The following is a 6,071-nucleotide window of genomic DNA, read 5'->3' as shown; positions in this document are numbered from 1 at the left end:
CCCTGCCCTACCCGTTCCGTGCTCCTTTTTCTACCACTTTTTCCCCTCCTCAAAGCCGCGGGTCACACAGATCATCAAACGCGGGGATGACCGCGGAGTTGTTTGAATTTATTGCAACAATCACTTACCATCCACGTTTCCTGTGTGGAAGGATAAGCATTCAACACAACTCTTTAAGTAGACAGTTCCTAATGATTTCATTGTGGTCAAACAGATGGTTTTTATGTATTTAGATCTGAAGGTGAGGAATTATTTTCCGTGCTTCCACCCCTATTTACAGCTTCCCTGCTCTAGAGCCGGCGAAAAGAAATAAAACCCTGCGAGCTCTCGACGATCCGGAAAGTTTTCTAAGCGAAAACACGCACGAATCCCTTCACCTTTGAGGCTCTCCACGCTCCGCAATTGACACGTGGAGTAATTTTAGCGCATTCGTTGGAGAACAGTGACAATTTAAAGCGACTCTACCTTTGTTCGAGCGGAGCGGAGCGGGGCGGGAGGGCTCCTACCTGGAGGCGGTCGGGGCAGGGGAGGAAAAACGCCGGGGATGGAGGAGCCGAACTGGGGGAGAAACTTCAGCCCCGGCCCAATTTAAGCTGAGCGGCACTGGCGGACAATTCGCTCTTCCGATCGGGGATCGCGCATTTTGGGGACGGCTTAAAAACTAGAAAAGTTCGCAAGGTCGCAAAATAAAATAAAATAAAATAAAAATTGAAAAGAAAAAAAAAGAAGAAGAAAGCTTCGGAGGGAATCGGGTCCTCCGGCTGCTCGGCGTGCAGAGAGCCCGGCGGTGCTGCGGGCACTTGTATTGCAAAAGAAAAACGCTCGCGTGTTTTAAAAAGAAAAAGGAGAGGGGGGGAGAAAAGGAAAAAAAAAATCAGAAAAAAGAAGCGGAGGGTCTGCGCGTGGCACGGGCAGCAGATCTGCCGATTTCCTTTGAAAAAGTTTTTGTTTTGCAGCCGCTGGGAAATGAAATCGTTGCTGCCCGGAGCAACGGCGGAGAGAGAGAGATCGCAGCGGAGGGAAGCGAGGAAACAACTCCCCGCGCTGCCCCTCCGAATTAAAAATAATAATAATAATAGAAGAGTTAAAAAGGGAAAGATTTCGGAGCGAGGGCTCCGCGCTCCGGGTCGGGTCGGGTCCCCCCGCCCAGAGCCGTCCCCAGGCCCCCGGCACCTGATCCCCCTGCTGGCTGCCGGTCCCCCCCGAAAGGCACCGGGGGGAGGGGGGGGGTGGATCCGGGAGGCCGGGGGCTCTCCGAGGCGGAGGGGGGGGCCCTTTTATCCGCCTTTCCCCTCGGCATTACCATGCCGCTCCCCACCCACCCACCCGGCCCTCCGAGCCGCCCTGCTCGCCGGGGCTGGGGAAGGAGAAAGGGGAAAGGGAGAAGGAGCGGGGAGTCGGGGAGGGAGGGGGGAAAGTTGCCCTGCGAAGTTTGCCCGGTGCCGGTACTCACGGTGCGGGGAGCGGGGCAGTCCCGGGCGTGCTGGCCCCGCTGCTGCATGGAGCGGAGCGGGAGGCGCCGGGGGTGCGAGGGAAGGAGCAGTGCTGCCTCTCAGTGCCGGCTCTCATCAGTGAATGAGCCTCCACTCTCCGAGGGACTCCCGGCTGCACACACACACACACACACACACACACTCGCGCGCACACGCGCGCACACACGCACACACACACTCGCACACCGAGCCGGGCTCAGCACTGCATACATTAGGGCGCTCGGGCACTATGGGAAATGCAGTCCAGCATCGGGAGCCCACCCGCCCGCCGCATGCAGCCCCCGAAGTTGCCTAAATACAGGGCAGAGGGGCTGCTGCCTTCCCGACGTGCCATGCCCCCCCCCCGGCCCCTCCGGGCTGCCCGATCGAGCTCCCGGCGCCCGCTGTGTTTTCCATCCCAAATCTCGGCATCCCCCCCAGCTGGCAGCCTGGACCCCCCCCCCCAGCCTCGAGCGGGAGGCACAGGAGCCCCCCAGGGTTCAGGCGCAGAGTCTCTCCCCGCACCCCCCGCTGTGCATGCTGGCACCCAGGGGAGCGGCACCTCCAAATCCACCTCGAGCATCCCCAAGATCGAGGACCTGTCAGCGTTGCCCCGATGGCAGCGTACACAGTGCTGCCTTAATGCTCCCTGGCGTTGTCCTGAGCAAAACTGCCTGCTGCATGGAATGGAAGAGTGAGTTTCAAATGGGGGATCAGATGAAAGACCTTATTGCCTTATTGTTTTGCGTGAAGCACGCTGGGGACTGGGAAGACAGACTTATTTATTCCACCCAGGAGGGAACCTTTTTGTTTAAATGATTTCGGGTTGTTCTTAAAAATAGAGTCCAGCCAGTGCCAGCTCTTACCTAACTCTGCACTGCCACTTCCAAAATATGACCATGCTACACAGCACACGCTGCAAAAAGAAGTCCTCTCCATCAGCATCACCAACTGCTTGGGCTGTGTGTGTGTGGCAGAGGAAGGGACGATGTGCTTCTGTCATCCAACAGCTGTGGCATGAGCAGTGACCCACTGCTGAGGTCTGTAGGTTGTCTCTGCCTGATGCTGCGCTGGGGTGTGAATGCTCCACCCAGTGAGAGTTGTCCATGCCTGGGACATGGGAAGGCCCATAGGAGGTTGCTCCTGCAGTGGCTAAAGTGGCTTCATCCATCCCTCGCTTTGTGTCCCATTTTCTTCTCTTCCCATTATTTCTTGCTGAAGTTGTCTCTGTCTTCATGGAATCACAGAACCATGGAGGTTGGAAAAGCCCTATAAGATCACTCAGTCCAACCCCACCCCACCATGCCCACTGACCACGTCCCTCAGTGCCACATCCCCACGATTCTTGGGCACCTCCAAGGATGGTGACCCCACCACTCCCTGGGCAGCCTGTGCCAGCGCATCACTGCTCTTTTGGAAAATAAATTCTTCCTAATATCCAGCCTTGCTCCCCTCGTGCAACTTAAGGCCATTAACTCAGTGGCCATGCCCCAATGAATGGGCACCGCACGCATTCCTAAGGCACTGGTCCTGCAGCATGCTCCACCCTGACATGACCAAACAGCTGAGGACTGAGGTGAATATTCCATAGGTTGGTATGGACTGGCCACATTTAAATAACATCAGAGTTGAGACGCATGTCAGGAAAATGCATTAAAACAGTCCCTGTTTCCCAAGGATTTGGGAAAAACGCTCAGCTTGTGAACACTGCAGTCCAACTTGAGCTTCAGCTTCACAGTAGCAATTACAGAATCTTGGTCAAGAAAGTGCTTTTATTATAAGGCCGTATTTTTGGTACTTACAACATTGTGAAAAACGATCCCTCCGATTTAAACTTCTTACTTTTGTTCTTAGCCAAAAAGCAATTCAATTTTTTTTTTCTTTTTTACGTTTTCACTTCCTCAGTATGGAAAAAAGGATCTGAATCCAGAGCTGGGCTCCAGTTAATGCGAGCTGAGAATCAAGCTCCGCGTTCTGAGGCCTGAAAAATAATAACGCGGCTCTATTTAACTTTATGTTACCGCACTATTACCCGAGAACTTAATACAGTTTGGATTTAAGGAATAAGCCTGGCATCCGGCTGCCTTCTGTGAGAAACGTCTTCAGAGGAAAACGAGAAGATACACTCAAGTTATTTATATTTGTAATTACCATTAATCCGTATTACTAATGAGGGCTTTGATCCTGAAAATGGATCCATAAACACGGCCTCGCGCACCGCCGTGGAGCTGCGCTATGCACAGAGGCCCATAGGAAAAATTTCCACTGACGTGTACTCGGTGCTGATCATTTGGACCCCGAAATAACTTTGAGCATCTGATTTAACGCCGTGCGCGTTGTTCGCCTCGAAGAGTAATAGGGGGTGCCTCCGTTTCATATTTTTCTGCACTTAATATTAAAACAAAATCTGAGGTCGTTACGGTCCATCGCAGCGCCATAACTGCTCATTGCAGAAGCTGCTCTAAATACTGACGGCGGAATTAAATTAATATATACAAATCCGAACCCACAGAGTTGATTAGATGCACTTAACTTTATGCATGCAGATTTCAATAGGATTACCAATAATACATAAAGTCAAGCGTATGTGCAAATCACGCCGGGAGCGGTGCCTGCTGGCTCCTTATGGCCATCGCCGTACGAATCGTAAAGCACGACTCCTCATTTGTCATCGTGTCCTCCAGCTGCTATTTCATAACCAAAATTGGTGTATATGATACATTCTAGAAGCGACTTGGGAATGCGTGGGGCAGGGATGTGCCAGCACTGGATCCCAGTGCCTGTCGGCAACCACCCTGCTGCTGAGGAGCCCGACACAGGGAGAAAATGCTGGAATTTGGCAGCTCTGTGACAACGTCCTACAGCCCCTGGAACCATCCCCAGGCCCAGGCTCTCATCGCACCTTTCATCTGCAGAATGGGCAGGGGAAGGGAAATGGGAGCACTAATGGGTTATTCCAAATCAAGTGTTCTATATCAGCCGTGCTTTGAGGCACCCAGGGCTTGCAGTGCCTGTGTAAGCTCCATGCAAGCTCCATGCCCTCTGCTGGCTACAGCCAGGCTGTCAGCAGCGTGCCACCCGCCCTGCCCTCTTGCTGGGGCCAGGATGCTCATCCCACTTCTGCCCAGCTGGTCTGCCCATTTGTTTTCTCAAAGCCACAATGTGAGTTGTGGCTGCACCCTGGTAGGGCGAGCTTGAAGGAAGGCCCTGCATGGAGTCATGGCTCATTCCAGTCCTACTAGCGAAGGTGTCCAAGGTGAGGATGGAGCTCTGAGCCCGGGCGCATCTTAAGAGAATCAGAGAATCACAGAAACGTTTGAGTTGGATGGGACCCTTAAGGGTCACCTTGTTCCACTCCCTTGCAAGGAACAGATACACCTATGGCTCCATCAGGTGCTCAGAGCCCCATCCAGCCTGACCTTCAGTGCGTCCAGGGGTGGGACATCCACCACCTCTCTGGGCAACCTGTGCCAGTGCCCCACCATCTCATTGTAAAAAAACGTCCTCATATTCAATCCAAATCTCCCCTCTTTGAGTTTGAAACCATTTCCCCTCATCCCTTCACAACAGACCCTGTAAAGAGTCTGTCCCTTCTTTCTTATAGCCCCTTTTAAGTTGTAGAGGGCCCTAAGTAAGGCCCTTTTGGGACACTTTTTTTTGCTGCAGAACATTCTCCTTAAACCTGCAGCAACCAAGGCTCTGTGATTTTCACCCTTCACGTCCTTCCCTATCGATGATTTTTACTGTACGCTCCCGCAGCCTCGGACACTTGTTTTCTGTTCAAGCACCCACTCTTTTTTCAGGGCTTTTCTGAGTCCCTTTCTGAGCGATATCCTGTTGCTATGAGTTCCACAGGCTAATGGTGTGGAAAAATATTTCCTTGTGACAGGAGCTACACCTGTCCAAGCCCCCTTCTGTGCACCATCCATCACGCTGACAGCATAGGTGAGTTGCCCGGGATCATGTCAAAGCGTGAAATAGCTATAAAGGCAAAGCATATGTGTTTGTCATCTTTGTCATTAATGGGATCAAGTACAACTAAGGCAAAGGCATTGAACTGTGCCTTGCAAGCCACGGGAAGGTGGAGCCACGTCCAGAGCAGCCCAGAGAAGTGGCTTTGGTCTATGGAAAGTACACGGACAGAGCAATGTGTTCATAGAACCATAGCATCATCGGGGTTGGAAAAGACCACTAAGATCATCTAGTCCAACTGCCTACCCATCAACCTACTTTGCTCACATGCACATGTTTGTGGTCACTGTGACTGCATAATTTTGGGGGGATGGACCCACTCAGTTCAATGGGGAGCTGGATGACCCCCACCATTCCTCTTGGCCTGGAGACCACAGCAGAGCAGGACGGATCTAGGGAGCTGTTAAGGCAGCTCTCCCATGTGATTAGTTTGAGCCTAACATGAGCTAAAATCAATGGGAAACTTGTGTGAGTTAGGGCTGCGCTCATCAGTCAGAGTTTGCAGCAGCCAAGTGCAGCATCATTGTTATTAATATCTGCTGCAGGTATGTACGCTGAAACGGTGCTTTACAGCAAAAAGAAAGACAAGTTGCTCTTGCCCAAGAACATGCTGTCCGAGAAGTTAAT

The 6,071-nt window shown here is 52.3% G+C and overlaps 1 protein-coding gene across 5 annotated transcripts in view; it reads right to left on the bottom strand.

Moving 5' to 3' along the window:
• The window catches only part of RNF220 (ring finger protein 220), a 164,873-nt gene extending 163,304 nt beyond the window's left edge, over positions 1 to 1,569 (bottom strand). For 2 of the 5 annotated variants that reach the window (XM_021405525.1, XM_021405526.1), the window contains exon 1: positions 1,454 to 1,569. The gene's annotated coding sequence lies outside the window, so the exon portion shown is untranslated. Of the gene's footprint in view, positions 1 to 506; positions 636 to 1,453 lie in introns of those variants that run through there. The other 3 variants (XM_021405522.1, XM_021405524.1, XM_021405523.1) reach the window with 2 other exon arrangements.

The sequence above is a fragment of the Numida meleagris genome, chromosome 7 (genome assembly GCF_002078875.1).
Source record: "Numida meleagris isolate 19003 breed g44 Domestic line chromosome 7, NumMel1.0, whole genome shotgun sequence".
In the NCBI taxonomy this organism is placed as follows: domain Eukaryota; kingdom Metazoa; phylum Chordata; class Aves; order Galliformes; family Numididae; genus Numida; species Numida meleagris.
Note: the sequence above shows the minus strand (reverse complement) of the source record. Positions and strands in the feature narration are given on the sequence as shown.